Source organism: Orbicella franksi, chromosome 11 (assembly GCF_964199315.1).
Source record: "Orbicella franksi chromosome 11, jaOrbFran1.1, whole genome shotgun sequence".
In the NCBI taxonomy this organism is placed as follows: domain Eukaryota; kingdom Metazoa; phylum Cnidaria; class Anthozoa; order Scleractinia; family Merulinidae; genus Orbicella; species Orbicella franksi.
Genome location: NC_138155.1, coordinates 16,098,995 through 16,126,592, shown reverse-complemented (window position 1 = coordinate 16,126,592; position 27,598 = coordinate 16,098,995). Strand labels below are relative to the sequence as shown.

General features: G+C 44.6%; 55 non-coding genes across 55 annotated transcripts; all 55 read right to left on the bottom strand.

Annotated features, from left to right (window-relative positions):
- Positions 1-55: 55 nt before the first annotated feature.
- Positions 56-174, bottom strand: LOC145461495 (5S ribosomal RNA). The gene has a single exon (XR_014040628.1). It is a non-coding gene; the product is annotated as a 5S ribosomal RNA (ribosomal RNA).
- Positions 175-558: 384 nt separating this feature from the next.
- LOC145461493 (5S ribosomal RNA) lies at positions 559-677 on the bottom strand. Its single transcript, XR_014040626.1, has one exon. It is a non-coding gene; the product is annotated as a 5S ribosomal RNA (ribosomal RNA).
- Positions 678-1,061: 384 nt separating this feature from the next.
- Positions 1,062-1,180, bottom strand: LOC145461492 (5S ribosomal RNA). Its single transcript, XR_014040625.1, has one exon. It is a non-coding gene; the product is annotated as a 5S ribosomal RNA (ribosomal RNA).
- Positions 1,181-1,564: 384 nt separating this feature from the next.
- LOC145461491 (5S ribosomal RNA) lies at positions 1,565-1,683 on the bottom strand. The gene has a single exon (XR_014040624.1). It is a non-coding gene; the product is annotated as a 5S ribosomal RNA (ribosomal RNA).
- Positions 1,684-2,067: 384 nt separating this feature from the next.
- Positions 2,068-2,186, bottom strand: LOC145461490 (5S ribosomal RNA). Its single transcript, XR_014040623.1, has one exon. It is a non-coding gene; the product is annotated as a 5S ribosomal RNA (ribosomal RNA).
- Positions 2,187-2,570: 384 nt separating this feature from the next.
- On the bottom strand, positions 2,571-2,689 carry LOC145461489 (5S ribosomal RNA). The gene has a single exon (XR_014040622.1). It is a non-coding gene; the product is annotated as a 5S ribosomal RNA (ribosomal RNA).
- A 384-nt stretch (positions 2,690-3,073) lies between these two features.
- LOC145461488 (5S ribosomal RNA) lies at positions 3,074-3,192 on the bottom strand. The gene has a single exon (XR_014040621.1). It is a non-coding gene; the product is annotated as a 5S ribosomal RNA (ribosomal RNA).
- Positions 3,193-3,576: 384 nt separating this feature from the next.
- LOC145461487 (5S ribosomal RNA) lies at positions 3,577-3,695 on the bottom strand. Its single transcript, XR_014040620.1, has one exon. It is a non-coding gene; the product is annotated as a 5S ribosomal RNA (ribosomal RNA).
- A 384-nt stretch (positions 3,696-4,079) lies between these two features.
- On the bottom strand, positions 4,080-4,198 carry LOC145461486 (5S ribosomal RNA). Its single transcript, XR_014040619.1, has one exon. It is a non-coding gene; the product is annotated as a 5S ribosomal RNA (ribosomal RNA).
- A 384-nt stretch (positions 4,199-4,582) lies between these two features.
- On the bottom strand, positions 4,583-4,701 carry LOC145461485 (5S ribosomal RNA). The gene has a single exon (XR_014040618.1). It is a non-coding gene; the product is annotated as a 5S ribosomal RNA (ribosomal RNA).
- Positions 4,702-5,085: 384 nt separating this feature from the next.
- Positions 5,086-5,204, bottom strand: LOC145461484 (5S ribosomal RNA). Its single transcript, XR_014040617.1, has one exon. It is a non-coding gene; the product is annotated as a 5S ribosomal RNA (ribosomal RNA).
- A 384-nt stretch (positions 5,205-5,588) lies between these two features.
- LOC145461482 (5S ribosomal RNA) lies at positions 5,589-5,707 on the bottom strand. The gene has a single exon (XR_014040615.1). It is a non-coding gene; the product is annotated as a 5S ribosomal RNA (ribosomal RNA).
- A 384-nt stretch (positions 5,708-6,091) lies between these two features.
- Positions 6,092-6,210, bottom strand: LOC145461480 (5S ribosomal RNA). The gene has a single exon (XR_014040614.1). It is a non-coding gene; the product is annotated as a 5S ribosomal RNA (ribosomal RNA).
- Positions 6,211-6,594: 384 nt separating this feature from the next.
- LOC145461479 (5S ribosomal RNA) lies at positions 6,595-6,713 on the bottom strand. Its single transcript, XR_014040613.1, has one exon. It is a non-coding gene; the product is annotated as a 5S ribosomal RNA (ribosomal RNA).
- A 385-nt stretch (positions 6,714-7,098) lies between these two features.
- On the bottom strand, positions 7,099-7,217 carry LOC145461478 (5S ribosomal RNA). The gene has a single exon (XR_014040612.1). It is a non-coding gene; the product is annotated as a 5S ribosomal RNA (ribosomal RNA).
- Positions 7,218-7,602: 385 nt separating this feature from the next.
- On the bottom strand, positions 7,603-7,721 carry LOC145461477 (5S ribosomal RNA). The gene has a single exon (XR_014040611.1). It is a non-coding gene; the product is annotated as a 5S ribosomal RNA (ribosomal RNA).
- A 384-nt stretch (positions 7,722-8,105) lies between these two features.
- On the bottom strand, positions 8,106-8,224 carry LOC145461475 (5S ribosomal RNA). Its single transcript, XR_014040609.1, has one exon. It is a non-coding gene; the product is annotated as a 5S ribosomal RNA (ribosomal RNA).
- A 385-nt stretch (positions 8,225-8,609) lies between these two features.
- Positions 8,610-8,728, bottom strand: LOC145461474 (5S ribosomal RNA). The gene has a single exon (XR_014040608.1). It is a non-coding gene; the product is annotated as a 5S ribosomal RNA (ribosomal RNA).
- Positions 8,729-9,112: 384 nt separating this feature from the next.
- LOC145461473 (5S ribosomal RNA) lies at positions 9,113-9,231 on the bottom strand. The gene has a single exon (XR_014040607.1). It is a non-coding gene; the product is annotated as a 5S ribosomal RNA (ribosomal RNA).
- Positions 9,232-9,615: 384 nt separating this feature from the next.
- Positions 9,616-9,734, bottom strand: LOC145461472 (5S ribosomal RNA). Its single transcript, XR_014040606.1, has one exon. It is a non-coding gene; the product is annotated as a 5S ribosomal RNA (ribosomal RNA).
- A 384-nt stretch (positions 9,735-10,118) lies between these two features.
- LOC145461471 (5S ribosomal RNA) lies at positions 10,119-10,237 on the bottom strand. Its single transcript, XR_014040605.1, has one exon. It is a non-coding gene; the product is annotated as a 5S ribosomal RNA (ribosomal RNA).
- A 384-nt stretch (positions 10,238-10,621) lies between these two features.
- On the bottom strand, positions 10,622-10,740 carry LOC145461469 (5S ribosomal RNA). The gene has a single exon (XR_014040603.1). It is a non-coding gene; the product is annotated as a 5S ribosomal RNA (ribosomal RNA).
- Positions 10,741-11,124: 384 nt separating this feature from the next.
- On the bottom strand, positions 11,125-11,243 carry LOC145461468 (5S ribosomal RNA). Its single transcript, XR_014040602.1, has one exon. It is a non-coding gene; the product is annotated as a 5S ribosomal RNA (ribosomal RNA).
- A 384-nt stretch (positions 11,244-11,627) lies between these two features.
- On the bottom strand, positions 11,628-11,746 carry LOC145461467 (5S ribosomal RNA). Its single transcript, XR_014040601.1, has one exon. It is a non-coding gene; the product is annotated as a 5S ribosomal RNA (ribosomal RNA).
- A 384-nt stretch (positions 11,747-12,130) lies between these two features.
- On the bottom strand, positions 12,131-12,249 carry LOC145461466 (5S ribosomal RNA). The gene has a single exon (XR_014040600.1). It is a non-coding gene; the product is annotated as a 5S ribosomal RNA (ribosomal RNA).
- Positions 12,250-12,633: 384 nt separating this feature from the next.
- LOC145461464 (5S ribosomal RNA) lies at positions 12,634-12,752 on the bottom strand. Its single transcript, XR_014040599.1, has one exon. It is a non-coding gene; the product is annotated as a 5S ribosomal RNA (ribosomal RNA).
- A 384-nt stretch (positions 12,753-13,136) lies between these two features.
- On the bottom strand, positions 13,137-13,255 carry LOC145461463 (5S ribosomal RNA). Its single transcript, XR_014040598.1, has one exon. It is a non-coding gene; the product is annotated as a 5S ribosomal RNA (ribosomal RNA).
- Positions 13,256-13,639: 384 nt separating this feature from the next.
- On the bottom strand, positions 13,640-13,758 carry LOC145461462 (5S ribosomal RNA). Its single transcript, XR_014040597.1, has one exon. It is a non-coding gene; the product is annotated as a 5S ribosomal RNA (ribosomal RNA).
- Positions 13,759-14,143: 385 nt separating this feature from the next.
- Positions 14,144-14,262, bottom strand: LOC145461461 (5S ribosomal RNA). Its single transcript, XR_014040596.1, has one exon. It is a non-coding gene; the product is annotated as a 5S ribosomal RNA (ribosomal RNA).
- A 384-nt stretch (positions 14,263-14,646) lies between these two features.
- LOC145461460 (5S ribosomal RNA) lies at positions 14,647-14,765 on the bottom strand. Its single transcript, XR_014040595.1, has one exon. It is a non-coding gene; the product is annotated as a 5S ribosomal RNA (ribosomal RNA).
- A 384-nt stretch (positions 14,766-15,149) lies between these two features.
- On the bottom strand, positions 15,150-15,268 carry LOC145461459 (5S ribosomal RNA). The gene has a single exon (XR_014040594.1). It is a non-coding gene; the product is annotated as a 5S ribosomal RNA (ribosomal RNA).
- Positions 15,269-15,653: 385 nt separating this feature from the next.
- LOC145461457 (5S ribosomal RNA) lies at positions 15,654-15,772 on the bottom strand. Its single transcript, XR_014040592.1, has one exon. It is a non-coding gene; the product is annotated as a 5S ribosomal RNA (ribosomal RNA).
- Positions 15,773-16,156: 384 nt separating this feature from the next.
- On the bottom strand, positions 16,157-16,275 carry LOC145461456 (5S ribosomal RNA). Its single transcript, XR_014040591.1, has one exon. It is a non-coding gene; the product is annotated as a 5S ribosomal RNA (ribosomal RNA).
- Positions 16,276-16,660: 385 nt separating this feature from the next.
- Positions 16,661-16,779, bottom strand: LOC145461455 (5S ribosomal RNA). The gene has a single exon (XR_014040590.1). It is a non-coding gene; the product is annotated as a 5S ribosomal RNA (ribosomal RNA).
- A 384-nt stretch (positions 16,780-17,163) lies between these two features.
- LOC145461454 (5S ribosomal RNA) lies at positions 17,164-17,282 on the bottom strand. Its single transcript, XR_014040589.1, has one exon. It is a non-coding gene; the product is annotated as a 5S ribosomal RNA (ribosomal RNA).
- Positions 17,283-17,667: 385 nt separating this feature from the next.
- LOC145461453 (5S ribosomal RNA) lies at positions 17,668-17,786 on the bottom strand. The gene has a single exon (XR_014040588.1). It is a non-coding gene; the product is annotated as a 5S ribosomal RNA (ribosomal RNA).
- A 384-nt stretch (positions 17,787-18,170) lies between these two features.
- Positions 18,171-18,289, bottom strand: LOC145461452 (5S ribosomal RNA). Its single transcript, XR_014040587.1, has one exon. It is a non-coding gene; the product is annotated as a 5S ribosomal RNA (ribosomal RNA).
- A 385-nt stretch (positions 18,290-18,674) lies between these two features.
- LOC145461451 (5S ribosomal RNA) lies at positions 18,675-18,793 on the bottom strand. The gene has a single exon (XR_014040586.1). It is a non-coding gene; the product is annotated as a 5S ribosomal RNA (ribosomal RNA).
- A 384-nt stretch (positions 18,794-19,177) lies between these two features.
- LOC145461450 (5S ribosomal RNA) lies at positions 19,178-19,296 on the bottom strand. Its single transcript, XR_014040585.1, has one exon. It is a non-coding gene; the product is annotated as a 5S ribosomal RNA (ribosomal RNA).
- A 384-nt stretch (positions 19,297-19,680) lies between these two features.
- LOC145461448 (5S ribosomal RNA) lies at positions 19,681-19,799 on the bottom strand. Its single transcript, XR_014040584.1, has one exon. It is a non-coding gene; the product is annotated as a 5S ribosomal RNA (ribosomal RNA).
- A 385-nt stretch (positions 19,800-20,184) lies between these two features.
- Positions 20,185-20,303, bottom strand: LOC145461447 (5S ribosomal RNA). Its single transcript, XR_014040583.1, has one exon. It is a non-coding gene; the product is annotated as a 5S ribosomal RNA (ribosomal RNA).
- Positions 20,304-20,687: 384 nt separating this feature from the next.
- LOC145461445 (5S ribosomal RNA) lies at positions 20,688-20,806 on the bottom strand. The gene has a single exon (XR_014040581.1). It is a non-coding gene; the product is annotated as a 5S ribosomal RNA (ribosomal RNA).
- Positions 20,807-21,190: 384 nt separating this feature from the next.
- LOC145461444 (5S ribosomal RNA) lies at positions 21,191-21,309 on the bottom strand. The gene has a single exon (XR_014040580.1). It is a non-coding gene; the product is annotated as a 5S ribosomal RNA (ribosomal RNA).
- Positions 21,310-21,693: 384 nt separating this feature from the next.
- On the bottom strand, positions 21,694-21,812 carry LOC145461443 (5S ribosomal RNA). Its single transcript, XR_014040579.1, has one exon. It is a non-coding gene; the product is annotated as a 5S ribosomal RNA (ribosomal RNA).
- A 385-nt stretch (positions 21,813-22,197) lies between these two features.
- LOC145461442 (5S ribosomal RNA) lies at positions 22,198-22,316 on the bottom strand. Its single transcript, XR_014040578.1, has one exon. It is a non-coding gene; the product is annotated as a 5S ribosomal RNA (ribosomal RNA).
- Positions 22,317-22,700: 384 nt separating this feature from the next.
- LOC145461441 (5S ribosomal RNA) lies at positions 22,701-22,819 on the bottom strand. Its single transcript, XR_014040577.1, has one exon. It is a non-coding gene; the product is annotated as a 5S ribosomal RNA (ribosomal RNA).
- A 385-nt stretch (positions 22,820-23,204) lies between these two features.
- LOC145461440 (5S ribosomal RNA) lies at positions 23,205-23,323 on the bottom strand. Its single transcript, XR_014040576.1, has one exon. It is a non-coding gene; the product is annotated as a 5S ribosomal RNA (ribosomal RNA).
- Positions 23,324-23,707: 384 nt separating this feature from the next.
- LOC145461439 (5S ribosomal RNA) lies at positions 23,708-23,826 on the bottom strand. Its single transcript, XR_014040575.1, has one exon. It is a non-coding gene; the product is annotated as a 5S ribosomal RNA (ribosomal RNA).
- A 384-nt stretch (positions 23,827-24,210) lies between these two features.
- LOC145461542 (5S ribosomal RNA) lies at positions 24,211-24,329 on the bottom strand. Its single transcript, XR_014040673.1, has one exon. It is a non-coding gene; the product is annotated as a 5S ribosomal RNA (ribosomal RNA).
- Positions 24,330-24,713: 384 nt separating this feature from the next.
- On the bottom strand, positions 24,714-24,832 carry LOC145461438 (5S ribosomal RNA). The gene has a single exon (XR_014040574.1). It is a non-coding gene; the product is annotated as a 5S ribosomal RNA (ribosomal RNA).
- Positions 24,833-25,216: 384 nt separating this feature from the next.
- On the bottom strand, positions 25,217-25,335 carry LOC145461437 (5S ribosomal RNA). The gene has a single exon (XR_014040573.1). It is a non-coding gene; the product is annotated as a 5S ribosomal RNA (ribosomal RNA).
- Positions 25,336-25,721: 386 nt separating this feature from the next.
- On the bottom strand, positions 25,722-25,840 carry LOC145461436 (5S ribosomal RNA). The gene has a single exon (XR_014040572.1). It is a non-coding gene; the product is annotated as a 5S ribosomal RNA (ribosomal RNA).
- Positions 25,841-26,224: 384 nt separating this feature from the next.
- Positions 26,225-26,343, bottom strand: LOC145461434 (5S ribosomal RNA). Its single transcript, XR_014040570.1, has one exon. It is a non-coding gene; the product is annotated as a 5S ribosomal RNA (ribosomal RNA).
- Positions 26,344-26,728: 385 nt separating this feature from the next.
- On the bottom strand, positions 26,729-26,847 carry LOC145461432 (5S ribosomal RNA). The gene has a single exon (XR_014040569.1). It is a non-coding gene; the product is annotated as a 5S ribosomal RNA (ribosomal RNA).
- Positions 26,848-27,231: 384 nt separating this feature from the next.
- Positions 27,232-27,350, bottom strand: LOC145461431 (5S ribosomal RNA). Its single transcript, XR_014040568.1, has one exon. It is a non-coding gene; the product is annotated as a 5S ribosomal RNA (ribosomal RNA).
- Between the last annotated feature and the right edge of the window lie 248 nt (positions 27,351-27,598).

Sequence of the window (27,598 nt, the reverse complement as noted above, 5' to 3'; positions counted from 1 at the left end):
TGTGGAGGCGTATGGAAATCTTCTCTGAAGAGTCCAGTCCCAAAATGGGTCCAAAAGTCTACAACACGGCGTATTCCCAGGTGGTCACCCAGCCAGGTACTGACGCCGCCCAACAGGACTTGACTTCGGTGATCGGACGAGAACCGGTACGTTCCCTGTGGTGTGGTCGTAGACGAAAGAAACAACTCAAACCTTGCCCAATTGCTTGGACTCTCTTTTAAGTCTCTTAGAAGGAAGGCCTTTAATTGCTGTTGTGATGAATTTCCAATTACGTCTCGGCTACTTAACCCAGAGATTCCAAAGCCAGCTAAGACTTCAAATCACAAAAGGGCGATTCTCCAATGGTCAGTCATCAAAGCCACATTCAAGAGATTGCCTCCAGTGTGCTGCTCAGTGTTGCAGTGCTGTAATCAAACAAGAAAATCTTCTAATATGCTGTCAACTTGCTGGAAAAATAATTCAAAAAAAAAAAGACAACATTTTGAAAACAGAGGGATCAATGATGTGGAGGCGTATGGAAATCTTCTCTGAAGAGTCCAGTCCCAAAATGGGTCCAAAAGTCTACAACACGGCGTATTCCCAGGTGGTCACCCAGCCAGGTACTGACGCCGCCCAACAGGACTTGACTTCGGTGATCGGACGAGAACCGGTACGTTCCCTGTGGTGTGGTCGTAGACGAAAGAAACAACTCAAACCTTGCCCAATTGCTTGGACTCTCTTTTAAGTCTCTTAGAAGGAAGGCCTTTAATTGCTGTTGTGATGAATTTCCAATTACGTCTCGGCTACTTAACCCAGAGATTCCAAAGCCAGCTAAGACTTCAAATCACAAAAGGGCGATTCTCCAATGGTCAGTCATCAAAGCCACATTCAAGAGATTGCCTCCAGTGTGCTGCTCAGTGTTGCAGTGCTGTAATCAAACAAGAAAATCTTCTAATATGCTGTCAACTTGCTGGAAAAATAATTCAAAAAAAAAAAGACAACATTTTGAAAACAGAGGGATCAATGATGTGGAGGCGTATGGAAATCTTCTCTGAAGAGTCCAGTCCCAAAATGGGTCCAAAAGTCTACAACACGGCGTATTCCCAGGTGGTCACCCAGCCAGGTACTGACGCCGCCCAACAGGACTTGACTTCGGTGATCGGACGAGAACCGGTACGTTCCCTGTGGTGTGGTCGTAGACGAAAGAAACAACTCAAACCTTGCCCAATTGCTTGGACTCTCTTTTAAGTCTCTTAGAAGGAAGGCCTTTAATTGCTGTTGTGATGAATTTCCAATTACGTCTCGGCTACTTAACCCAGAGATTCCAAAGCCAGCTAAGACTTCAAATCACAAAAGGGCGATTCTCCAATGGTCAGTCATCAAAGCCACATTCAAGAGATTGCCTCCAGTGTGCTGCTCAGTGTTGCAGTGCTGTAATCAAACAAGAAAATCTTCTAATATGCTGTCAACTTGCTGGAAAAATAATTCAAAAAAAAAAAGACAACATTTTGAAAACAGAGGGATCAATGATGTGGAGGCGTATGGAAATCTTCTCTGAAGAGTCCAGTCCCAAAATGGGTCCAAAAGTCTACAACACGGCGTATTCCCAGGTGGTCACCCAGCCAGGTACTGACGCCGCCCAACAGGACTTGACTTCGGTGATCGGACGAGAACCGGTACGTTCCCTGTGGTGTGGTCGTAGACGAAAGAAACAACTCAAACCTTGCCCAATTGCTTGGACTCTCTTTTAAGTCTCTTAGAAGGAAGGCCTTTAATTGCTGTTGTGATGAATTTCCAATTACGTCTCGGCTACTTAACCCAGAGATTCCAAAGCCAGCTAAGACTTCAAATCACAAAAGGGCGATTCTCCAATGGTCAGTCATCAAAGCCACATTCAAGAGATTGCCTCCAGTGTGCTGCTCAGTGTTGCAGTGCTGTAATCAAACAAGAAAATCTTCTAATATGCTGTCAACTTGCTGGAAAAATAATTCAAAAAAAAAAAGACAACATTTTGAAAACAGAGGGATCAATGATGTGGAGGCGTATGGAAATCTTCTCTGAAGAGTCCAGTCCCAAAATGGGTCCAAAAGTCTACAACACGGCGTATTCCCAGGTGGTCACCCAGCCAGGTACTGACGCCGCCCAACAGGACTTGACTTCGGTGATCGGACGAGAACCGGTACGTTCCCTGTGGTGTGGTCGTAGACGAAAGAAACAACTCAAACCTTGCCCAATTGCTTGGACTCTCTTTTAAGTCTCTTAGAAGGAAGGCCTTTAATTGCTGTTGTGATGAATTTCCAATTACGTCTCGGCTACTTAACCCAGAGATTCCAAAGCCAGCTAAGACTTCAAATCACAAAAGGGCGATTCTCCAATGGTCAGTCATCAAAGCCACATTCAAGAGATTGCCTCCAGTGTGCTGCTCAGTGTTGCAGTGCTGTAATCAAACAAGAAAATCTTCTAATATGCTGTCAACTTGCTGGAAAAATAATTCAAAAAAAAAAAGACAACATTTTGAAAACAGAGGGATCAATGATGTGGAGGCGTATGGAAATCTTCTCTGAAGAGTCCAGTCCCAAAATGGGTCCAAAAGTCTACAACACGGCGTATTCCCAGGTGGTCACCCAGCCAGGTACTGACGCCGCCCAACAGGACTTGACTTCGGTGATCGGACGAGAACCGGTACGTTCCCTGTGGTGTGGTCGTAGACGAAAGAAACAACTCAAACCTTGCCCAATTGCTTGGACTCTCTTTTAAGTCTCTTAGAAGGAAGGCCTTTAATTGCTGTTGTGATGAATTTCCAATTACGTCTCGGCTACTTAACCCAGAGATTCCAAAGCCAGCTAAGACTTCAAATCACAAAAGGGCGATTCTCCAATGGTCAGTCATCAAAGCCACATTCAAGAGATTGCCTCCAGTGTGCTGCTCAGTGTTGCAGTGCTGTAATCAAACAAGAAAATCTTCTAATATGCTGTCAACTTGCTGGAAAAATAATTCAAAAAAAAAAAGACAACATTTTGAAAACAGAGGGATCAATGATGTGGAGGCGTATGGAAATCTTCTCTGAAGAGTCCAGTCCCAAAATGGGTCCAAAAGTCTACAACACGGCGTATTCCCAGGTGGTCACCCAGCCAGGTACTGACGCCGCCCAACAGGACTTGACTTCGGTGATCGGACGAGAACCGGTACGTTCCCTGTGGTGTGGTCGTAGACGAAAGAAACAACTCAAACCTTGCCCAATTGCTTGGACTCTCTTTTAAGTCTCTTAGAAGGAAGGCCTTTAATTGCTGTTGTGATGAATTTCCAATTACGTCTCGGCTACTTAACCCAGAGATTCCAAAGCCAGCTAAGACTTCAAATCACAAAAGGGCGATTCTCCAATGGTCAGTCATCAAAGCCACATTCAAGAGATTGCCTCCAGTGTGCTGCTCAGTGTTGCAGTGCTGTAATCAAACAAGAAAATCTTCTAATATGCTGTCAACTTGCTGGAAAAATAATTCAAAAAAAAAAAGACAACATTTTGAAAACAGAGGGATCAATGATGTGGAGGCGTATGGAAATCTTCTCTGAAGAGTCCAGTCCCAAAATGGGTCCAAAAGTCTACAACACGGCGTATTCCCAGGTGGTCACCCAGCCAGGTACTGACGCCGCCCAACAGGACTTGACTTCGGTGATCGGACGAGAACCGGTACGTTCCCTGTGGTGTGGTCGTAGACGAAAGAAACAACTCAAACCTTGCCCAATTGCTTGGACTCTCTTTTAAGTCTCTTAGAAGGAAGGCCTTTAATTGCTGTTGTGATGAATTTCCAATTACGTCTCGGCTACTTAACCCAGAGATTCCAAAGCCAGCTAAGACTTCAAATCACAAAAGGGCGATTCTCCAATGGTCAGTCATCAAAGCCACATTCAAGAGATTGCCTCCAGTGTGCTGCTCAGTGTTGCAGTGCTGTAATCAAACAAGAAAATCTTCTAATATGCTGTCAACTTGCTGGAAAAATAATTCAAAAAAAAAAAGACAACATTTTGAAAACAGAGGGATCAATGATGTGGAGGCGTATGGAAATCTTCTCTGAAGAGTCCAGTCCCAAAATGGGTCCAAAAGTCTACAACACGGCGTATTCCCAGGTGGTCACCCAGCCAGGTACTGACGCCGCCCAACAGGACTTGACTTCGGTGATCGGACGAGAACCGGTACGTTCCCTGTGGTGTGGTCGTAGACGAAAGAAACAACTCAAACCTTGCCCAATTGCTTGGACTCTCTTTTAAGTCTCTTAGAAGGAAGGCCTTTAATTGCTGTTGTGATGAATTTCCAATTACGTCTCGGCTACTTAACCCAGAGATTCCAAAGCCAGCTAAGACTTCAAATCACAAAAGGGCGATTCTCCAATGGTCAGTCATCAAAGCCACATTCAAGAGATTGCCTCCAGTGTGCTGCTCAGTGTTGCAGTGCTGTAATCAAACAAGAAAATCTTCTAATATGCTGTCAACTTGCTGGAAAAATAATTCAAAAAAAAAAAGACAACATTTTGAAAACAGAGGGATCAATGATGTGGAGGCGTATGGAAATCTTCTCTGAAGAGTCCAGTCCCAAAATGGGTCCAAAAGTCTACAACACGGCGTATTCCCAGGTGGTCACCCAGCCAGGTACTGACGCCGCCCAACAGGACTTGACTTCGGTGATCGGACGAGAACCGGTACGTTCCCTGTGGTGTGGTCGTAGACGAAAGAAACAACTCAAACCTTGCCCAATTGCTTGGACTCTCTTTTAAGTCTCTTAGAAGGAAGGCCTTTAATTGCTGTTGTGATGAATTTCCAATTACGTCTCGGCTACTTAACCCAGAGATTCCAAAGCCAGCTAAGACTTCAAATCACAAAAGGGCGATTCTCCAATGGTCAGTCATCAAAGCCACATTCAAGAGATTGCCTCCAGTGTGCTGCTCAGTGTTGCAGTGCTGTAATCAAACAAGAAAATCTTCTAATATGCTGTCAACTTGCTGGAAAAATAATTCAAAAAAAAAAAGACAACATTTTGAAAACAGAGGGATCAATGATGTGGAGGCGTATGGAAATCTTCTCTGAAGAGTCCAGTCCCAAAATGGGTCCAAAAGTCTACAACACGGCGTATTCCCAGGTGGTCACCCAGCCAGGTACTGACGCCGCCCAACAGGACTTGACTTCGGTGATCGGACGAGAACCGGTACGTTCCCTGTGGTGTGGTCGTAGACGAAAGAAACAACTCAAACCTTGCCCAATTGCTTGGACTCTCTTTTAAGTCTCTTAGAAGGAAGGCCTTTAATTGCTGTTGTGATGAATTTCCAATTACGTCTCGGCTACTTAACCCAGAGATTCCAAAGCCAGCTAAGACTTCAAATCACAAAAGGGCGATTCTCCAATGGTCAGTCATCAAAGCCACATTCAAGAGATTGCCTCCAGTGTGCTGCTCAGTGTTGCAGTGCTGTAATCAAACAAGAAAATCTTCTAATATGCTGTCAACTTGCTGGAAAAATAATTCAAAAAAAAAAAGACAACATTTTGAAAACAGAGGGATCAATGATGTGGAGGCGTATGGAAATCTTCTCTGAAGAGTCCAGTCCCAAAATGGGTCCAAAAGTCTACAACACGGCGTATTCCCAGGTGGTCACCCAGCCAGGTACTGACGCCGCCCAACAGGACTTGACTTCGGTGATCGGACGAGAACCGGTACGTTCCCTGTGGTGTGGTCGTAGACGAAAGAAACAACTCAAACCTTGCCCAATTGCTTGGACTCTCTTTTAAGTCTCTTAGAAGGAAGGCCTTTAATTGCTGTTGTAATGAATTTCCAATTACGTCTCGGCTACTTAACCCAGAGATTCCAAAGCCAGCTAAGACTTCAAATCACAAAAGGGCGATTCTCCAATGGTCAGTCATCAAAGCCACATTCAAGAGATTGCCTCCAGTGTGCTGCTCAGTGTTGCAGTGCTGTAATCAAACAAGAAAATCTTCTAATATGCTGTCAACTTGCTGGAAAAATAATTCAAAAAAAAAAAGACAACATTTTGAAAACAGAGGGATCAATGATGTGGAGGCGTATGGAAATCTTCTCTGAAGAGTCCAGTCCCAAAATGGGTCCAAAAGTCTACAACACGGCGTATTCCCAGGTGGTCACCCAGCCAGGTACTGACGCCGCCCAACAGGACTTGACTTCGGTGATCGGACGAGAACCGGTACGTTCCCTGTGGTGTGGTCGTAGACGAAAGAAACAACTCAAACCTTGCCCAATTGCTTGGACTCTCTTTTAAGTCTCTTAGAAGGAAGGCCTTTAATTGCTGTTGTGATGAATTTCCAATTACGTCTCGGCTACTTAACCCAGAGATTCCAAAGCCAGCTAAGACTTCAAATCACAAAAGGGCGATTCTCCAATGGTCAGTCATCAAAGCCACATTCAAGAGATTGCCTCCAGTGTGCTGCTCAGTGTTGCAGTGCTGTAATCAAACAAGAAAATCTTCTAATATGCTGTCAACTTGCTGGAAAAATAATTCAAAAAAAAAAAGACAACATTTTGAAAACAGAGGGATCAATGATGTGGAGGCGTATGGAAATCTTCTCTGAAGAGTCCAGTCCCAAAATGGGTCCAAAAGTCTACAACACGGCGTATTCCCAGGTGGTCACCCAGCCAGGTACTGACGCCGCCCAACAGGACTTGACTTCGGTGATCGGACGAGAACCGGTACGTTCCCTGTGGTGTGGTCGTAGACGAAAGAAACAACTCAAACCTTGCCCAATTGCTTGGACTCTCTTTTAAGTCTCTTAGAAGGAAGGCCTTTAATTGCTGTTGTGATGAATTTCCAATTACGTCTCGGCTACTTAACCCAGAGATTCCAAAGCCAGCTAAGACTTCAAATCACAAAAGGGCGATTCTCCAATGGTCAGTCATCAAAGCCACATTCAAGAGATTGCCTCCAGTGTGCTGCTCAGTGTTGCAGTGCTGTAATCAAACAAGAAAATCTTCTAATATGCTGTCAACTTGCTGGAAAAATAATTCAAAAAAAAAAAAGATACCATTTTGAAAACAGAGGGATCAATGATGTGGAGGCGTATGGAAATCTTCTCTGAAGAGTCCAGTCCCAAAATGGGTCCAAAAGTCTACAACACGGCGTATTCCCAGGTGGTCACCCAGCCAGGTACTGACGCCGCCCAACAGGACTTGACTTCGGTGATCGGACGAGAACCGGTACGTTCCCTGTGGTGTGGTCGTAGACGAAAGAAACAACTCAAACCTTGCCCAATTGCTTGGGACTCTCTTTTAAGTCTCTTAGAAGGAAGGCCTTTAATTGCTGTTGTGATGAATTTCCAATTACGTCTCGGCTACTTAACCCAGAGATTCCAAAGCCAGCTAAGACTTCAAATCACAAAAGGGCGATTCTCCAATGGTCAGTCATCAAAGCCACATTCAAGAGATTGCCTCCAGTGTGCTGCTCAGTGTTGCAGTGCTGTAATCAAACAAGAAAATCTTCTAATATGCTGTCAACTTGCTGGAAAAATAATTCAAAAAAAAAAAGACAACATTTTGAAAACAGAGGGATCAATGATGTGGAGGCGTATGGAAATCTTCTCTGAAGAGTCCAGTCCCAAAATGGGTCCAAAAGTCTACAACACGGCGTATTCCCAGGTGGTCACCCAGCCAGGTACTGACGCCGCCCAACAGGACTTGACTTCGGTGATCGGACGAGAACCGGTACGTTCCCTGTGGTGTGGTCGTAGACGAAAGAAACAACTCAAACCTTGCCCAATTGCTTGGACTCTCTTTTAAGTCTCTTAGAAGGAAGGCCTTTAATTGCTGTTGTGATGAATTTCCAATTACGTCTCGGCTACTTAACCCAGAGATTCCAAAGCCAGCTAAGACTTCAAATCACAAAAGGGCGATTCTCCAATGGTCAGTCATCAAAGCCACATTCAAGAGATTGCCTCCAGTGTGCTGCTCAGTGTTGCAGTGCTGTAATCAAACAAGAAAATCTTCTAATATGCTGTCAACTTGCTGGAAAAATAATTCAAAAAAAAAAAGACAACATTTTGAAAACAGAGGGATCAATGATGTGGAGGCGTATGGAAATCTTCTCTGAAGAGTCCAGTCCCAAAATGGGTCCAAAAGTCTACAACACGGCGTATTCCCAGGTGGTCACCCAGCCAGGTACTGACGCCGCCCAACAGGACTTGACTTCGGTGATCGGACGAGAACCGGTACGTTCCCTGTGGTGTGGTCGTAGACGAAAGAAACAACTCAAACCTTGCCCAATTGCTTGGACTCTCTTTTAAGTCTCTTAGAAGGAAGGCCTTTAATTGCTGTTGTGATGAATTTCCAATTACGTCTCGGCTACTTAACCCAGAGATTCCAAAGCCAGCTAAGACTTCAAATCACAAAAGGGCGATTCTCCAATGGTCAGTCATCAAAGCCACATTCAAGAGATTGCCTCCAGTGTGCTGCTCAGTGTTGCAGTGCTGTAATCAAACAAGAAAATCTTCTAATATGCTGTCAACTTGCTGGAAAAATAATTCAAAAAAAAAAAAGACAACATTTTGCAAACAGAGGGATCAATGATGTGGAGGCGTATGGAAATCTTCTCTGAAGAGTCCAGTCCCAAAATGGGTCCAAAAGTCTACAACACGGCGTATTCCCAGGTGGTCACCCAGCCAGGTACTGACGCCGCCCAACAGGACTTGACTTCGGTGATCGGACGAGAACCGGTACGTTCCCTGTGGTGTGGTCGTAGACGAAAGAAACAACTCAAACCTTGCCCAATTGCTTGGACTCTCTTTTAAGTCTCTTAGAAGGAAGGCCTTTAATTGCTGTTGTGATGAATTTCCAATTACGTCTCGGCTACTTAACCCAGAGATTCCAAAGCCAGCTAAGACTTCAAATCACAAAAGGGCGATTCTCCAATGGTCAGTCATCAAAGCCACATTCAAGAGATTGCCTCCAGTGTGCTGCTCAGTGTTGCAGTGCTGTAATCAAACAAGAAAATCTTCTAATATGCTGTCAACTTGCTGGAAAAATAATTCAAAAAAAAAAAGACAACATTTTGAAAACAGAGGGATCAATGATGTGGAGGCGTATGGAAATCTTCTCTGAAGAGTCCAGTCCCAAAATGGGTCCAAAAGTCTACAACACGGCGTATTCCCAGGTGGTCACCCAGCCAGGTACTGACGCCGCCCAACAGGACTTGACTTCGGTGATCGGACGAGAACCGGTACGTTCCCTGTGGTGTGGTCGTAGACGAAAGAAACAACTCAAACCTTGCCCAATTGCTTGGACTCTCTTTTAAGTCTCTTAGAAGGAAGGCCTTTAATTGCTGTTGTGATGAATTTCCAATTACGTCTCGGCTACTTAACCCAGAGATTCCAAAGCCAGCTAAGACTTCAAATCACAAAAGGGCGATTCTCCAATGGTCAGTCATCAAAGCCACATTCAAGAGATTGCCTCCAGTGTGCTGCTCAGTGTTGCAGTGCTGTAATCAAACAAGAAAATCTTCTAATATGCTGTCAACTTGCTGGAAAAATAATTCAAAAAAAAAAAGACAACATTTTGAAAACAGAGGGATCAATGATGTGGAGGCGTATGGAAATCTTCTCTGAAGAGTCCAGTCCCAAAATGGGTCCAAAAGTCTACAACACGGCGTATTCCCAGGTGGTCACCCAGCCAGGTACTGACGCCGCCCAACAGGACTTGACTTCGGTGATCGGACGAGAACCGGTACGTTCCCTGTGGTGTGGTCGTAGACGAAAGAAACAACTCAAACCTTGCCCAATTGCTTGGACTCTCTTTTAAGTCTCTTAGAAGGAAGGCCTTTAATTGCTGTTGTGATGAATTTCCAATTACGTCTCGGCTACTTAACCCAGAGATTCCAAAGCCAGCTAAGACTTCAAATCACAAAAGGGCGATTCTCCAATGGTCAGTCATCAAAGCCACATTCAAGAGATTGCCTCCAGTGTGCTGCTCAGTGTTGCAGTGCTGTAATCAAACAAGAAAATCTTCTAATATGCTGTCAACTTGCTGGAAAAATAATTCAAAAAAAAAAAGACAACATTTTGAAAACAGAGGGATCAATGATGTGGAGGCGTATGGAAATCTTCTCTGAAGAGTCCAGTCCCAAAATGGGTCCAAAAGTCTACAACACGGCGTATTCCCAGGTGGTCACCCAGCCAGGTACTGACGCCGCCCAACAGGACTTGACTTCGGTGATCGGACGAGAACCGGTACGTTCCCTGTGGTGTGGTCGTAGACGAAAGAAACAACTCAAACCTTGCCCAATTGCTTGGACTCTCTTTTAAGTCTCTTAGAAGGAAGGCCTTTAATTGCTGTTGTGATGAATTTCCAATTACGTCTCGGCTACTTAACCCAGAGATTCCAAAGCCAGCTAAGACTTCAAATCACAAAAGGGCGATTCTCCAATGGTCAGTCATCAAAGCCACATTCAAGAGATTGCCTCCAGTGTGCTGCTCAGTGTTGCAGTGCTGTAATCAAACAAGAAAATCTTCTAATATGCTGTCAACTTGCTGGAAAAATAATTCAAAAAAAAAAAGACAACATTTTGAAAACAGAGGGATCAATGATGTGGAGGCGTATGGAAATCTTCTCTGAAGAGTCCAGTCCCAAAATGGGTCCAAAAGTCTACAACACGGCGTATTCCCAGGTGGTCACCCAGCCAGGTACTGACGCCGCCCAACAGGACTTGACTTCGGTGATCGGACGAGAACCGGTACGTTCCCTGTGGTGTGGTCGTAGACGAAAGAAACAACTCAAACCTTGCCCAATTGCTTGGACTCTCTTTTAAGTCTCTTAGAAGGAAGGCCTTTAATTGCTGTTGTGATGAATTTCCAATTACGTCTCGGCTACTTAACCCAGAGATTCCAAAGCCAGCTAAGACTTCAAATCACAAAAGGGCGATTCTCCAATGGTCAGTCATCAAAGCCACATTCAAGAGATTGCCTCCAGTGTGCTGCTCAGTGTTGCAGTGCTGTAATCAAACAAGAAAATCTTCTAATATGCTGTCAACTTGCTGGAAAAATAATTCAAAAAAAAAAAGACAACATTTTGAAAACAGAGGGATCAATGATGTGGAGGCGTATGGAAATCTTCTCTGAAGAGTCCAGTCCCAAAATGGGTCCAAAAGTCTACAACACGGCGTATTCCCAGGTGGTCACCCAGCCAGGTACTGACGCCGCCCAACAGGACTTGACTTCGGTGATCGGACGAGAACCGGTACGTTCCCTGTGGTGTGGTCGTAGACGAAAGAAACAACTCAAACCTTGCCCAATTGCTTGGACTCTCTTTTAAGTCTCTTAGAAGGAAGGCCTTTAATTGCTGTTGTGATGAATTTCCAATTACGTCTCGGCTACTTAACCCAGAGATTCCAAAGCCAGCTAAGACTTCAAATCACAAAAGGGCGATTCTCCAATGGTCAGTCATCAAAGCCACATTCAAGAGATTGCCTCCAGTGTGCTGCTCAGTGTTGCAGTGCTGTAATCAAACAAGAAAATCTTCTAATATGCTGTCAACTTGCTGGAAAAATAATTCAAAAAAAAAAAGACAACATTTTGAAAACAGAGGGATCAATGATGTGGAGGCGTATGGAAATCTTCTCTGAAGAGTCCAGTCCCAAAATGGGTCCAAAAGTCTACAACACGGCGTATTCCCAGGTGGTCACCCAGCCAGGTACTGACGCCGCCCAACAGGACTTGACTTCGGTGATCGGACGAGAACCGGTACGTTCCCTGTGGTGTGGTCGTAGACGAAAGAAACAACTCAAACCTTGCCCAATTGCTTGGACTCTCTTTTAAGTCTCTTAGAAGGAAGGCCTTTAATTGCTGTTGTGATGAATTTCCAATTACGTCTCGGCTACTTAACCCAGAGATTCCAAAGCCAGCTAAGACTTCAAATCACAAAAGGGCGATTCTCCAATGGTCAGTCATCAAAGCCACATTCAAGAGATTGCCTCCAGTGTGCTGCTCAGTGTTGCAGTGCTGTAATCAAACAAGAAAATCTTCTAATATGCTGTCAACTTGCTGGAAAAATAATTCAAAAAAAAAAAGACAACATTTTGAAAACAGAGGGATCAATGATGTGGAGGCGTATGGAAATCTTCTCTGAAGAGTCCAGTCCCAAAATGGGTCCAAAAGTCTACAACACGGCGTATTCCCAGGTGGTCACCCAGCCAGGTACTGACGCCGCCCAACAGGACTTGACTTCGGTGATCGGACGAGAACCGGTACGTTCCCTGTGGTGTGGTCGTAGACGAAAGAAACAACTCAAACCTTGCCCAATTGCTTGGACTCTCTTTTAAGTCTCTTAGAAGGAAGGCCTTTAATTGCTGTTGTGATGAATTTCCAATTACGTCTCGGCTACTTAACCCAGAGATTCCAAAGCCAGCTAAGACTTCAAATCACAAAAGGGCGATTCTCCAATGGTCAGTCATCAAAGCCACATTCAAGAGATTGCCTCCAGTGTGCTGCTCAGTGTTGCAGTGCTGTAATCAAACAAGAAAATCTTCTAATATGCTGTCAACTTGCTGGAAAAATAATTCAAAAAAAAAAAGACAACATTTTGAAAACAGAGGGATCAATGATGTGGAGGCGTATGGAAATCTTCTCTGAAGAGTCCAGTCCCAAAATGGGTCCAAAAGTCTACAACACGGCGTATTCCCAGGTGGTCACCCAGCCAGGTACTGACGCCGCCCAACAGGACTTGACTTCGGTGATCGGACGAGAACCGGTACGTTCCCTGTGGTGTGGTCGTAGACGAAAGAAACAACTCAAACCTTGCCCAATTGCTTGGACTCTCTTTTAAGTCTCTTAGAAGGAAGGCCTTTAATTGCTGTTGTGATGAATTTCCAATTACGTCTCGGCTACTTAACCCAGAGATTCCAAAGCCAGCTAAGACTTCAAATCACAAAAGGGCGATTCTCCAATGGTCAGTCATCAAAGCCACATTCAAGAGATTGCCTCCAGTGTGCTGCTCAGTGTTGCAGTGCTGTAATCAAACAAGAAAATCTTCTAATATGCTGTCAACTTGCTGGAAAAATAATTCAAAAAAAAAAAGACAACATTTTGAAAACAGAGGGATCAATGATGTGGAGGCGTATGGAAATCTTCTCTGAAGAGTCCAGTCCCAAAATGGGTCCAAAAGTCTACAACACGGCGTATTCCCAGGTGGTCACCCAGCCAGGTACTGACGCCGCCCAACAGGACTTGACTTCGGTGATCGGACGAGAACCGGTACGTTCCCTGTGGTGTGGTCGTAGACGAAAGAAACAACTCAAACCTTGCCCAATTGCTTGGACTCTCTTTTAAGTCTCTTAGAAGGAAGGCCTTTAATTGCTGTTGTGATGAATTTCCAATTACGTCTCGGCTACTTAACCCAGAGATTCCAAAGCCAGCTAAGACTTCAAATCACAAAAGGGCGATTCTCCAATGGTCAGTCATCAAAGCCACATTCAAGAGATTGCCTCCAGTGTGCTGCTCAGTGTTGCAGTGCTGTAATCAAACAAGAAAATCTTCTAATATGCTGTCAACTTGCTGGAAAAATAATTCAAAAAAAAAAAGACAACATTTTGAAAACAGAGGGATCAATGATGTGGAGGCGTATGGAAATCTTCTCTGAAGAGTCCAGTCCCAAAATGGGTCCAAAAGTCTACAACACGGCGTATTCCCAGGTGGTCACCCAGCCAGGTACTGACGCCGCCCAACAGGACTTGACTTCGGTGATCGGACGAGAACCGGTACGTTCCCTGTGGTGTGGTCGTAGACGAAAGAAACAACTCAAACCTTGCCCAATTGCTTGGACTCTCTTTTAAGTCTCTTAGAAGGAAGGCCTTTAATTGCTGTTGTGATGAATTTCCAATTACGTCTCGGCTACTTAACCCAGAGATTCCAAAGCCAGCTAAGACTTCAAATCACAAAAGGGCGATTCTCCAATGGTCAGTCATCAAAGCCACATTCAAGAGATTGCCTCCAGTGTGCTGCTCAGTGTTGCAGTGCTGTAATCAAACAAGAAAATCTTCTAATATGCTGTCAACTTGCTGGAAAAATAATTCAAAAAAAAAAAAGACAACATTTTGAAAACAGAGGGATCAATGATGTGGAGGCGTATGGAAATCTTCTCTGAAGAGTCCAGTCCCAAAATGGGTCCAAAAGTCTACAACACGGCGTATTCCCAGGTGGTCACCCAGCCAGGTACTGACGCCGCCCAACAGGACTTGACTTCGGTGATCGGACGAGAACCGGTACGTTCCCTGTGGTGTGGTCGTAGACGAAAGAAACAACTCAAACCTTGCCCAATTGCTTGGACTCTCTTTTAAGTCTCTTAGAAGGAAGGCCTTTAATTGCTGTTGTGATGAATTTCCAATTACGTCTCGGCTACTTAACCCAGAGATTCCAAAGCCAGCTAAGACTTCAAATCACAAAAGGGCGATTCTCCAATGGTCAGTCATCAAAGCCACATTCAAGAGATTGCCTCCAGTGTGCTGCTCAGTGTTGCAGTGCTGTAATCAAACAAGAAAATCTTCTAATATGCTGTCAACTTGCTGGAAAAATAATTCAAAAAAAAAAAGACAACATTTTGAAAACAGAGGGATCAATGATGTGGAGGCGTATGGAAATCTTCTCTGAAGAGTCCAGTCCCAAAATGGGTCCAAAAGTCTACAACACGGCGTATTCCCAGGTGGTCACCCAGCCAGGTACTGACGCCGCCCAACAGGACTTGACTTCGGTGATCGGACGAGAACCGGTACGTTCCCTGTGGTGTGGTCGTAGACGAAAGAAACAACTCAAACCTTGCCCAATTGCTTGGACTCTCTTTTAAGTCTCTTAGAAGGAAGGCCTTTAATTGCTGTTGTGATGAATTTCCAATTACGTCTCGGCTACTTAACCCAGAGATTCCAAAGCCAGCTAAGACTTCAAATCACAAAAGGGCGATTCTCCAATGGTCAGTCATCAAAGCCACATTCAAGAGATTGCCTCCAGTGTGCTGCTCAGTGTTGCAGTGCTGTAATCAAACAAGAAAATCTTCTAATATGCTGTCAACTTGCTGGAAAAATAATTCAAAAAAAAAAAGACAACATTTTGAAAACAGAGGGATCAATGATGTGGAGGCGTATGGAAATCTTCTCTGAAGAGTCCAGTCCCAAAATGGGTCCAAAAGTCTACAACACGGCGTATTCCCAGGTGGTCACCCAGCCAGGTACTGACGCCGCCCAACAGGACTTGACTTCGGTGATCGGACGAGAACCGGTACGTTCCCTGTGGTGTGGTCGTAGACGAAAGAAACAACTCAAACCTTGCCCAATTGCTTGGACTCTCTTTTAAGTCTCTTAGAAGGAAGGCCTTTAATTGCTGTTGTGATGAATTTCCAATTACGTCTCGGCTACTTAACCCAGAGATTCCAAAGCCAGCTAAGACTTCAAATCACAAAAGGGCGATTCTCCAATGGTCAGTCATCAAAGCCACATTCAAGAGATTGCCTCCAGTGTGCTGCTCAGTGTTGCAGTGCTGTAATCAAACAAGAAAATCTTCTAATATGCTGTCAACTTGCTGGAAAAATAATTCAAAAAAAAAAAAGACAACATTTTGAAAACAGAGGGATCAATGATGTGGAGGCGTATGGAAATCTTCTCTGAAGAGTCCAGTCCCAAAATGGGTCCAAAAGTCTACAACACGGCGTATTCCCAGGTGGTCACCCAGCCAGGTACTGACGCCGCCCAACAGGACTTGACTTCGGTGATCGGACGAGAACCGGTACGTTCCCTGTGGTGTGGTCGTAGACGAAAGAAACAACTCAAACCTTGCCCAATTGCTTGGACTCTCTTTTAAGTCTCTTAGAAGGAAGGCCTTTAATTGCTGTTGTGATGAATTTCCAATTACGTCTCGGCTACTTAACCCAGAGATTCCAAAGCCAGCTAAGACTTCAAATCACAAAAGGGCGATTCTCCAATGGTCAGTCATCAAAGCCACATTCAAGAGATTGCCTCCAGTGTGCTGCTCAGTGTTGCAGTGCTGTAATCAAACAAGAAAATCTTCTAATATGCTGTCAACTTGCTGGAAAAATAATTCAAAAAAAAAAAGACAACATTTTGAAAACAGAGGGATCAATGATGTGGAGGCGTATGGAAATCTTCTCTGAAGAGTCCAGTCCCAAAATGGGTCCAAAAGTCTACAACACGGCGTATTCCCAGGTGGTCACCCAGCCAGGTACTGACGCCGCCCAACAGGACTTGACTTCGGTGATCGGACGAGAACCGGTACGTTCCCTGTGGTGTGGTCGTAGACGAAAGAAACAACTCAAACCTTGCCCAATTGCTTGGACTCTCTTTTAAGTCTCTTAGAAGGAAGGCCTTTAATTGCTGTTGTGATGAATTTCCAATTACGTCTCGGCTACTTAACCCAGAGATTCCAAAGCCAGCTAAGACTTCAAATCACAAAAGGGCGATTCTCCAATGGTCAGTCATCAAAGCCACATTCAAGAGATTGCCTCCAGTGTGCTGCTCAGTGTTGCAGTGCTGTAATCAAACAAGAAAATCTTCTAATATGCTGTCAACTTGCTGGAAAAATAATTCAAAAAAAAAAAAGACAACATTTTGAAAACAGAGGGATCAATGATGTGGAGGCGTATGGAAATCTTCTCTGAAGAGTCCAGTCCCAAAATGGGTCCAAAAGTCTACAACACGGCGTATTCCCAGGTGGTCACCCAGCCAGGTACTGACGCCGCCCAACAGGACTTGACTTCGGTGATCGGACGAGAACCGGTACGTTCCCTGTGGTGTGGTCGTAGACGAAAGAAACAACTCAAACCTTGCCCAATTGCTTGGACTCTCTTTTAAGTCTCTTAGAAGGAGGGCCTTTAATTGCTGTTGTGATGAATTTCCAATTACGTCTCGGCTACTTAACCCAGAGATTCCAAAGCCAGCTAAGACTTCAAATCACAAAAGGGCGATTCTCCAATGGTCAGTCATCAAAGCCACATTCAAGAGATTGCCTCCAGTGTGCTGCTCAGTGTTGCAGTGCTGTAATCAAACAAGAAAATCTTCTAATATGCTGTCAACTTGCTGGAAAAATAATTCAAAAAAAAAAAGACAACATTTTGAAAACAGAGGGATCAATGATGTGGAGGCGTATGGAAATCTTCTCTGAAGAGTCCAGTCCCAAAATGGGTCCAAAAGTCTACAACACGGCGTATTCCCAGGTGGTCACCCAGCCAGGTACTGACGCCGCCCAACAGGACTTGACTTCGGTGATCGGACGAGAACCGGTACGTTCCCTGTGGTGTGGTCGTAGACGAAAGAAACAACTCAAACCTTGCCCAATTGCTTGGACTCTCTTTTAAGTCTCTTAGAAGGAAGGCCTTTAATTGCTGTTGTGATGAATTTCCAATTACGTCTCGGCTACTTAACCCAGAGATTCCAAAGCCAGCTAAGACTTCAAATCACAAAAGGGCGATTCTCCAATGGTCAGTCATCAAAGCCACATTCAAGAGATTGCCTCCAGTGTGCTGCTCAGTGTTGCAGTGCTGTAATCAAACAAGAAAATCTTCTAATATGCTGTCAACTTGCTGGAAAAATAATTCAAAAAAAAAAAAGACAACATTTTGAAAACAGAGGGATCAATGATGTGGAGGCGTATGGAAATCTTCTCTGAAGAGTCCAGTCCCAAAATGGGTCCAAAAGTCTACAACACGGCGTATTCCCAGGTGGTCACCCAGCCAGGTACTGACGCCGCCCAACAGGACTTGACTTCGGTGATCGGACGAGAACCGGTACGTTCCCTGTGGTGTGGTCGTAGACGAAAGAAACAACTCAAACCTTGCCCAATTGCTTGGACTCTCTTTTAAGTCTCTTAGAATGAAGGCCTTTAATTGCTGTTGTGATGAATTTCCAATTACGTCTCGGCTACTTAACCCAGAGATTCCAAAGCCAGCTAAGACTTCAAATCACAAAAGGGCGATTCTCCAATGGTCAGTCATCAAAGCCACATTCAAGAGATTGCCTCCAGTGTGCTGCTCAGTGTTGCAGTGCTGTAATCAAACAAGAAAATCTTCTAATATGCTGTCAACTTGCTGGAAAAATAATTCAAAAAAAAAAAGACAACATTTTGAAAACAGAGGGATCAATGATGTGGAGGCGTATGGAAATCTTCTCTGAAGAGTCCAGTCCCAAAATGGGTCCAAAAGTCTACAACACGGCGTATTCCCAGGTGGTCACCCAGCCAGGTACTGACGCCGCCCAACAGGACTTGACTTCGGTGATCGGACGAGAACCGGTACGTTCCCTGTGGTGTGGTCGTAGACGAAAGAAACAACTCAAACCTTGCCCAATTGCTTGGACTCTCTTTTAAGTCTCTTAGAAGGAAGGCCTTTAATTGCTGTTGTGATGAATTTCCAATTACGTCTCGGCTACTTAACCCAGAGATTCCAAAGCCAGCTAAGACTTCAAATCACAAAAGGGCGATTCTCCAATGGTCAGTCATCAAAGCCACATTCAAGAGATTGCCTCCAGTGTGCTGCTCAGTGTTGCAGTGCTGTAATCAAACAAGAAAATCTTCTAATATGCTGTCAACTTGCTGGAAAAATAATTCAAAAAAAAAAAAGACAACATTTTGAAAACAGAGGGATCAATGATGTGGAGGCGTATGGAAATCTTCTCTGAAGAGTCCAGTCCCAAAATGGGTCCAAAAGTCTACAACACGGCGTATTCCCAGGTGGTCACCCAGCCAGGTACTGACGCCGCCCAACAGGACTTGACTTCGGTGATCGGACGAGAACCGGTACGTTCCCTGTGGTGTGGTCGTAGACGAAAGAAACAACTCAAACCTTGCCCAATTGCTTGGACTCTCTTTTAAGTCTCTTAGAATGAAGGCCTTTAATTGCTGTTGTGATGAATTTCCAATTACGTCTCGGCTACTTAACCCAGAGATTCCAAAGCCAGCTAAGACTTCAAATCACAAAAGGGCGATTCTCCAATGGTCAGTCATCAAAGCCACATTCAAGAGATTGCCTCCAGTGTGCTGCTCAGTGTTGCAGTGCTGTAATCAAACAAGAAAATCTTCTAATATGCTGTCAACTTGCTGGAAAAATAATTCAAAAAAAAAAAGACAACATTTTGAAAACAGAGGGATCAATGATGTGGAGGCGTATGGAAATCTTCTCTGAAGAGTCCAGTCCCAAAATGGGTCCAAAAGTCTACAACACGGCGTATTCCCAGGTGGTCACCCAGCCAGGTACTGACGCCGCCCAACAGGACTTGACTTCGGTGATCGGACGAGAACCGGTACGTTCCCTGTGGTGTGGTCGTAGACGAAAGAAACAACTCAAACCTTGCCCAATTGCTTGGACTCTCTTTTAAGTCTCTTAGAAGGAAGGCCTTTAATTGCTGTTGTGATGAATTTCCAATTACGTCTCGGCTACTTAACCCAGAGATTCCAAAGCCAGCTAAGACTTCAAATCACAAAAGGGCGATTCTCCAATGGTCAGTCATCAAAGCCACATTCAAGAGATTGCCTCCAGTGTGCTGCTCAGTGTTGCAGTGCTGTAATCAAACAAGAAAATCTTCTAATATGCTGTCAACTTGCTGGAAAAATAATTCAAAAAAAAAAAGACAACATTTTGAAAACAGAGGGATCAATGATGTGGAGGCGTATGGAAATCTTCTCTGAAGAGTCCAGTCCCAAAATGGGTCCAAAAGTCTACAACACGGCGTATTCCCAGGTGGTCACCCAGCCAGGTACTGACGCCGCCCAACAGGACTTGACTTCGGTGATCGGACGAGAACCGGTACGTTCCCTGTGGTGTGGTCGTAGACGAAAGAAACAACTCAAACCTTGCCCAATTGCTTGGACTCTCTTTTAAGTCTCTTAGAAGGAAGGCCTTTAATTGCTGTTGTGATGAATTTCCAATTACGTCTCGGCTACTTAACCCAGAGATTCCAAAGCCAGCTAAGACTTCAAATCACAAAAGGGCGATTCTCCAATGGTCAGTCATCAAAGCCACATTCAAGAGATTGCCTCCAGTGTGCTGCTCAGTGTTGCAGTGCTGTAATCAAACAAGAAAATCTTCTAATATGCTGTCAACTTGCTGGAAAAATAATTCAAAAAAAAAAAAGACAACATTTTGAAAACAGAGGGATCAATGATGTGGAGGCGTATGGAAATCTTCTCTGAAGAGTCCAGTCCCAAAATGGGTCCAAAAGTCTACAACACGGCGTATTCCCAGGTGGTCACCCAGCCAGGTACTGACGCCGCCCAACAGGACTTGACTTCGGTGATCGGACGAGAACCGGTACGTTCCCTGTGGTGTGGTCGTAGACGAAAGAAACAACTCAAACCTTGCCCAATTGCTTGGACTCTCTTTTAAGTCTCTTAGAAGGAAGGCCTTTAATTGCTGTTGTGATGAATTTCCAATTACGTCTCGGCTACTTAACCCAGAGATTCCAAAGCCAGCTAAGACTTCAAATCACAAAAGGGCGATTCTCCAATGGTCAGTCATCAAAGCCACATTCAAGAGATTGCCTCCAGTGTGCTGCTCAGTGTTGCAGTGCTGTAATCAAACAAGAAAATCTTCTAATATGCTGTCAACTTGCTGGAAAAATAATTCAAAAAAAAAAAGACAACATTTTGAAAACAGAGGGATCAATGATGTGGAGGCGTATGGAAATCTTCTCTGAAGAGTCCAGTCCCAAAATGGGTCCAAAAGTCTACAACACGGCGTATTCCCAGGTGGTCACCCAGCCAGGTACTGACGCCGCCCAACAGGACTTGACTTCGGTGATCGGACGAGAACCGGTACGTTCCCTGTGGTGTGGTCGTAGACGAAAGAAACAACTCAAACCTTGCCCAATTGCTTGGACTCTCTTTTAAGTCTCTTAGAAGGAAGGCCTTTAATTGCTGTTGTGATGAATTTCCAATTACGTCTCGGCTACTTAACCCAGAGATTCCAAAGCCAGCTAAGACTTCAAATCACAAAAGGGCGATTCTCCAATGGTCAGTCATCAAAGCCACATTCAAGAGATTGCCTCCAGTGTGCTGCTCAGTGTTGCAGTGCTGTAATCAAACAAGAAAATCTTCTAATATGCTGTCAACTTGCTGGAAAAATAATTCAAAAAAAAAAAGACAACATTTTGAAAACAGAGGGATCAATGATGTGGAGGCGTATGGAAATCTTCTCTGAAGAGTCCAGTCCCAAAATGGGTCCAAAAGTCTACAACACGGCGTATTCCCAGGTGGTCACCCAGCCAGGTACTGACGCCGCCCAACAGGACTTGACTTCGGTGATCGGACGAGAACCGGTACGTTCCCTGTGGTGTGGTCGTAGACGAAAGAAACAACTCAAACCTTGCCCAATTGCTTGGACTCTCTTTTAAGTCTCTTAGAAGGAAGGCCTTTAATTGCTGTTGTGATGAATTTCCAATTACGTCTCGGCTACTTAACCCAGAGATTCCAAAGCCAGCTAAGACTTCAAATCACAAAAGGGCGATTCTCCAATGGTCAGTCATCAAAGCCACATTCAAGAGATTGCCTCCAGTGTGCTGCTCAGTGTTGCAGTGCTGTAATCAAACAAGAAAATCTTCTAATATGCTGTCAACTTGCTGGAAAAATAATTCAAAAAAAAAAAGACAACATTTTGAAAACAGAGGGATCAATGATGTGGAGGCGTATGGAAATCTTCTCTGAAGAGTCCAGTCCCAAAATGGGTCCAAAAGTCTACAACACGGCGTATTCCCAGGTGGTCACCCAGCCAGGTACTGACGCCGCCCAACAGGACTTGACTTCGGTGATCGGACGAGAACCGGTACGTTCCCTGTGGTGTGGTCGTAGACGAAAGAAACAACTCAAACCTTGCCCAATTGCTTGGACTCTCTTTTAAGTCTCTTAGAAGGAAGGCCTTTAATTGCTGTTGTGATGAATTTCCAATTACGTCTCGGCTACTTAACCCAGAGATTCCAAAGCCAGCTAAGACTTCAAATCACAAAAGGGCGATTCTCCAATGGTCAGTCATCAAAGCCACATTCAAGAGATTGCCTCCAGTGTGCTGCTCAGTGTTGCAGTGCTGTAATCAAACAAGAAAATCTTCTAATATGCTGTCAACTTGCTGGAAAAATAATTCAAAAAAAAAAAAGACAACATTTTGAAAACAGAGGGATCAATGATGTGGAGGCGTATGGAAATCTTCTCTGAAGAGTCCAGTCCCAAAATGGGTCCAAAAGTCTACAACACGGCGTATTCCCAGGTGGTCACCCAGCCAGGTACTGACGCCGCCCAACAGGACTTGACTTCGGTGATCGGACGAGAACCGGTACGTTCCCTGTGGTGTGGTCGTAGACGAAAGAAACAACTCAAACCTTGCCCAATTGCTTGGACTCTCTTTTAAGTCTCTTAGAAGGAAGGCCTTTAATTGCTGTTGTGATGAATTTCCAATTACGTCTCGGCTACTTAACCCAGAGATTCCAAAGCCAGCTAAGACTTCAAATCACAAAAGGGCGATTCTCCAATGGTCAGTCATCAAAGCCACATTCAAGAGATTGCCTCCAGTGTGCTGCTCAGTGTTGCAGTGCTGTAATCAAACAAGAAAATCTTCTAATATGCTGTCAACTTGCTGGAAAAATAATTCAAAAAAAAAAAGACAACATTTTGAAAACAGAGGGATCAATGATGTGGAGGCGTATGGAAATCTTCTCTGAAGAGTCCAGTCCCAAAATGGGTCCAAAAGTCTACAACACGGCGTATTCCCAGGTGGTCACCCAGCCAGGTACTGACGCCGCCCAACAGGACTTGACTTCGGTGATCGGACGAGAACCGGTACGTTCCCTGTGGTGTGGTCGTAGACGAAAGAAACAACTCAAACCTTGCCCAATTGCTTGGACTCTCTTTTAAGTCTCTTAGAAGGAAGGCCTTTAATTGCTGTTGTGATGAATTTCCAATTACGTCTCGGCTACTTAACCCAGAGATTCCAAAGCCAGCTAAGACTTCAAATCACAAAAGGGCGATTCTCCAATGGTCAGTCATCAAAGCCACATTCAAGAGATTGCCTCCAGTGTGCTGCTCAGTGTTGCAGTGCTGTAATCAAACAAGAAAATCTTCTAATATGCTGTCAACTTGCTGGAAAAATAATTCAAAAAAAAAAAAGACAACATTTTGAAAACAGAGGGATCAATGATGTGGAGGCGTATGGAAATCTTCTCTGAAGAGTCCAGTCCCAAAATGGGTCCAAAAGTCTACAACACGGCGTATTCCCAGGTGGTCACCCAGCCAGGTACTGACGCCGCCCAACAGGACTTGACTTCGGTGATCGGACGAGAACCGGTACGTTCCCTGTGGTGTGGTCGTAGACGAAAGAAACAACTCAAACCTTGCCCAATTGCTTGGACTCTCTTTTAAGTCTCTTAGAAGGAAGGCCTTTAATTGCTGTTGTGATGAATTTCCAATTACGTCTCGGCTACTTAACCCAGAGATTCCAAAGCCAGCTAAGACTTCAAATCACAAAAGGGCGATTCTCCAATGGTCAGTCATCAAAGCCACATTCAAGAGATTGCCTCCAGTGTGCTGCTCAGTGTTGCAGTGCTGTAATCAAACAAGAAAATCTTCTAATATGCTGTCAACTTGCTGGAAAAATAATTCAAAAAAAAAAAGACAACATTTTGAAAACAGAGGGATCAATGATGTGGAGGCGTATGGAAATCTTCTCTGAAGAGTCCAGTCCCAAAATGGGTCCAAAAGTCTACAACACGGCGTATTCCCAGGTGGTCACCCAGCCAGGTACTGACGCCGCCCAACAGGACTTGACTTCGGTGATCGGACGAGAACCGGTACGTTCCCTGTGGTGTGGTCGTAGACGAAAGAAACAACTCAAACCTTGCCCAATTGCTTGGACTCTCTTTTAAGTCTCTTAGAAGGAAGGCCTTTAATTGCTGTTGTGATGAATTTCCAATTACGTCTCGGCTACTTAACCCAGAGATTCCAAAGCCAGCTAAGACTTCAAATCACAAAAGGGCGATTCTCCAATGGTCAGTCATCAAAGCCACATTCAAGAGATTGCCTCCAGTGTGCTGCTCAGTGTTGCAGTGCTGTAATCAAACAAGAAAATCTTCTAATATGCTGTCAACTTGCTGGAAAAATAATTCAAAAAAAAAAAGACAACATTTTGAAAACAGAGGGATCAATGATGTGGAGGCGTATGGAAATCTTCTCTGAAGAGTCCAGTCCCAAAATGGGTCCAAAAGTCTACAACACGGCGTATTCCCAGGTGGTCACCCAGCCAGGTACTGACGCCGCCCAACAAGACTTGACTTCGGTGATCGGACGAGAACCGGTACGTTCCCTGTGGTGTGGTCGTAGACGAAAGAAACAACTCAAACCTTGCCCAATTGCTTGGACTCTCTTTTAAGTCTCTTAGAAGGAAGGCCTTTAATTGCTGTTGTGATGAATTTCCAATTACGTCTCGGCTACTTAACCCAGAGATTCCAAAGCCAGCTAAGACTTCAAATCACAAAAGGGCGATTCTCCAATGGTCAGTCATCAAAGCCACATTCAAGAGATTGCCTCCAGTGTGCTGCTCAGTGTTGCAGTGCTGTAATCAAACAAGAAAATCTTCTAATATGCTGTCAACTTGCTGGAAAAATAATTCAAAAAAAAAAAGACAACATTTTGAAAACAGAGGGATCAATGATGTGGAGGCGTATGGAAATCTTCTCTGAAGAGTCCAGTCCCAAAATGGGTCCAAAAGTCTACAACACGGCGTATTCCCAGGTGGTCACCCAGCCAGGTACTGACGCCGCCCAACAGGACTTGACTTCGGTGATCGGACGAGAACCGGTACGTTCCCTGTGGTGTGGTCGTAGACGAAAGAAACAACTCAAACCTTGCCCAATTGCTTGGACTCTCTTTTAAGTCTCTTAGAAGGAAGGCCTTTAATTGCTGTTGTGATGAATTTCCAATTACGTCTCGGCTACTTAACCCAGAGATTCCAAAGCCAGCTAAGACTTCAAATCACAAAAGGGCGATTCTCCAATGGTCAGTCATCAAAGCCACATTCAAGAGATTGCCTCCAGTGTGCTGCTCAGTGTTGCAGTGCTGTAATCAAACAAGAAAATCTTCTAATATGCTGTCAACTTGCTGGAAAAATAATTCAAAAAAAAAAAGACAACATTTTGAAAACAGAGGGATCAATGATGTGGAGGCGTATGGAAATCTTCTCTGAAGAGTCCAGTCCCAAAATGGGTCCAAAAGTCTACAACACGGCGTATTCCCAGGTGGTCACCCAGCCAGGTACTGACGCCGCCCAACAGGACTTGACTTCGGTGATCGGACGAGAACCGGTACGTTCCCTGTGGTGTGGTCGTAGACGAAAGAAACAACTCAAACCTTGCCCAATTGCTTGGACTCTCTTTTAAGTCTCTTAGAAGGAAGGCCTTTAATTGCTGTTGTGATGAATTTCCAATTACGTCTCGGCTACTTAACCCAGAGATTCCAAAGCCAGCTAAGACTTCAAATCACAAAAGGGCGATTCTCCAATGGTCAGTCATCAAAGCCACATTCAAGAGATTGCCTCCAGTGTGCTGCTCAGTGTTGCAGTGCTGTAATCAAACAAGAAAATCTTCTAATATGCTGTCAACTTGCTGGAAAAATAATTCAAAAAAAAAAAAAGACAACATTTTGAAAACAGAGGGATCAATGATGTGGAGGCGTATGGAAATCTTCTCTGAAGAGTCCAGTCCCAAAATGGGTCCAAAAGTCTACAACACGGCGTATTCCCAGGTGGTCACCCAGCCAGGTACTGACGCCGCCCAACAGGACTTGACTTCGGTGATCGGACGAGAACCGGTACGTTCCCTGTGGTGTGGTCGTAGACGAAAGAAACAACTCAAACCTTGCCCAATTGCTTGGACTCTCTTTTAAGTCTCTTAGAAGGAAGGCCTTTAATTGCTGTTGTGATGAATTTCCAATTACGTCTCGGCTACTTAACCCAGAGATTCCAAAGCCAGCTAAGACTTCAAATCACAAAAGGGCGATTCTCCAATGGTCAGTCATCAAAGCCACATTCAAGAGATTGCCTCCAGTGTGCTGCTCAGTGTTGCAGTGCTGTAATCAAACAAGAAAATCTTCTAATATGCTGTCAACTTGCTGGAAAAATAATTCAAAAAAAAAAAGACAACATTTTGAAAACAGAGGGATCAATGATGTGGAGGCGTATGGAAATCTTCTCTGAAGAGTCCAGTCCCAAAATGGGTCCAAAAGTCTACAACACGGCGTATTCCCAGGTGGTCACCCAGCCAGGTACTGACGCCGCCCAACAGGACTTGACTTCGGTGATCGGACGAGAACCGGTACGTTCCCTGTGGTGTGGTCGTAGACGAAAGAAACAACTCAAACCTTGCCCAATTGCTTGGACTCTCTTTTAAGTCTCTTAGAAGGAAGGCCTTTAATTGCTGTTGTGATGAATTTCCAATTACGTCTCGGCTACTTAACCCAGAGATTCCAAAGCCAGCTAAGACTTCAAATCACAAAAGGGCGATTCTCCAATGGTCAGTCATCAAAGCCACATTCAAGAGATTGCCTCCAGTGTGCTGCTCAGTGTTGCAGTGCTGTAATCAAACAAGAAAATCTTCTAATATGCTGTCAACTTGCTGGAAAAATAATTCAAAAAAAAAAAAGACAACATTTTGAAAACAGAGGGATCAATGATGTGGAGGCGTATGGAAATCTTCTCTGAAGAGTCCAGTCCCAAAATGGGTCCAAAAGTCTACAACACGGCGTATTCCCAGGTGGTCACCCAGCCAGGTACTGACGCCGCCCAACAGGACTTGACTTCGGTGATCGGACGAGAACCGGTACGTTCCCTGTGGTGTGGTCGTAGACGAAAGAAACAACTCAAACCTTGCCCAATTGCTTGGACTCTCTTTTAAGTCTCTTAGAAGGAAGGCCTTTAATTGCTGTTGTGATGAATTTCCAATTACGTCTCGGCTACTTAACCCAGAGATTCCAAAGCCAGCTAAGACTTCAAATCACAAAAGGGCGATTCTCCAATGGTCAGTCATCAAAGCCACATTCAAGAGATTGCCTCCAGTGTGCTGCTCAGTGTTGCAGTGCTGTAATCAAACAAGAAAATCTTCTAATATGCTGTCAACTTGCTGGAAAAATAATTCAAAAAAAAAAAGACAACATTTTGAAAACAGAGGGATCAATGATGTGGAGGCGTATGGAAATCTTCTCTGAAGAGTCCAGTCCCAAAATGGGTCCAAAAGTCTACAACACGGCGTATTCCCAGGTGGTCACCCAGCCAGGTACTGACGCCGCCCAACAGGACTTGACTTCGGTGATCGGACGAGAACCGGTACGTTCCCTGTGGTGTGGTCGTAGACGAAAGAAACAACTCAAACCTTGCCCAATTGCTTGGACTCTCTTTTAAGTCTCTTAGAAGGAAGGCCTTTAATTGCTGTTGTGATGAATTTCCAATTACGTCTCGGCTACTTAACCCAGAGATTCCAAAGCCAGCTAAGACTTCAAATCACAAAAGGGCGATTCTCCAATGGTCAGTCATCAAAGCCACATTCAAGAGATTGCCTCCAGTGTGCTGCTCAGTGTTGCAGTGCTGTAATCAAACAAGAAA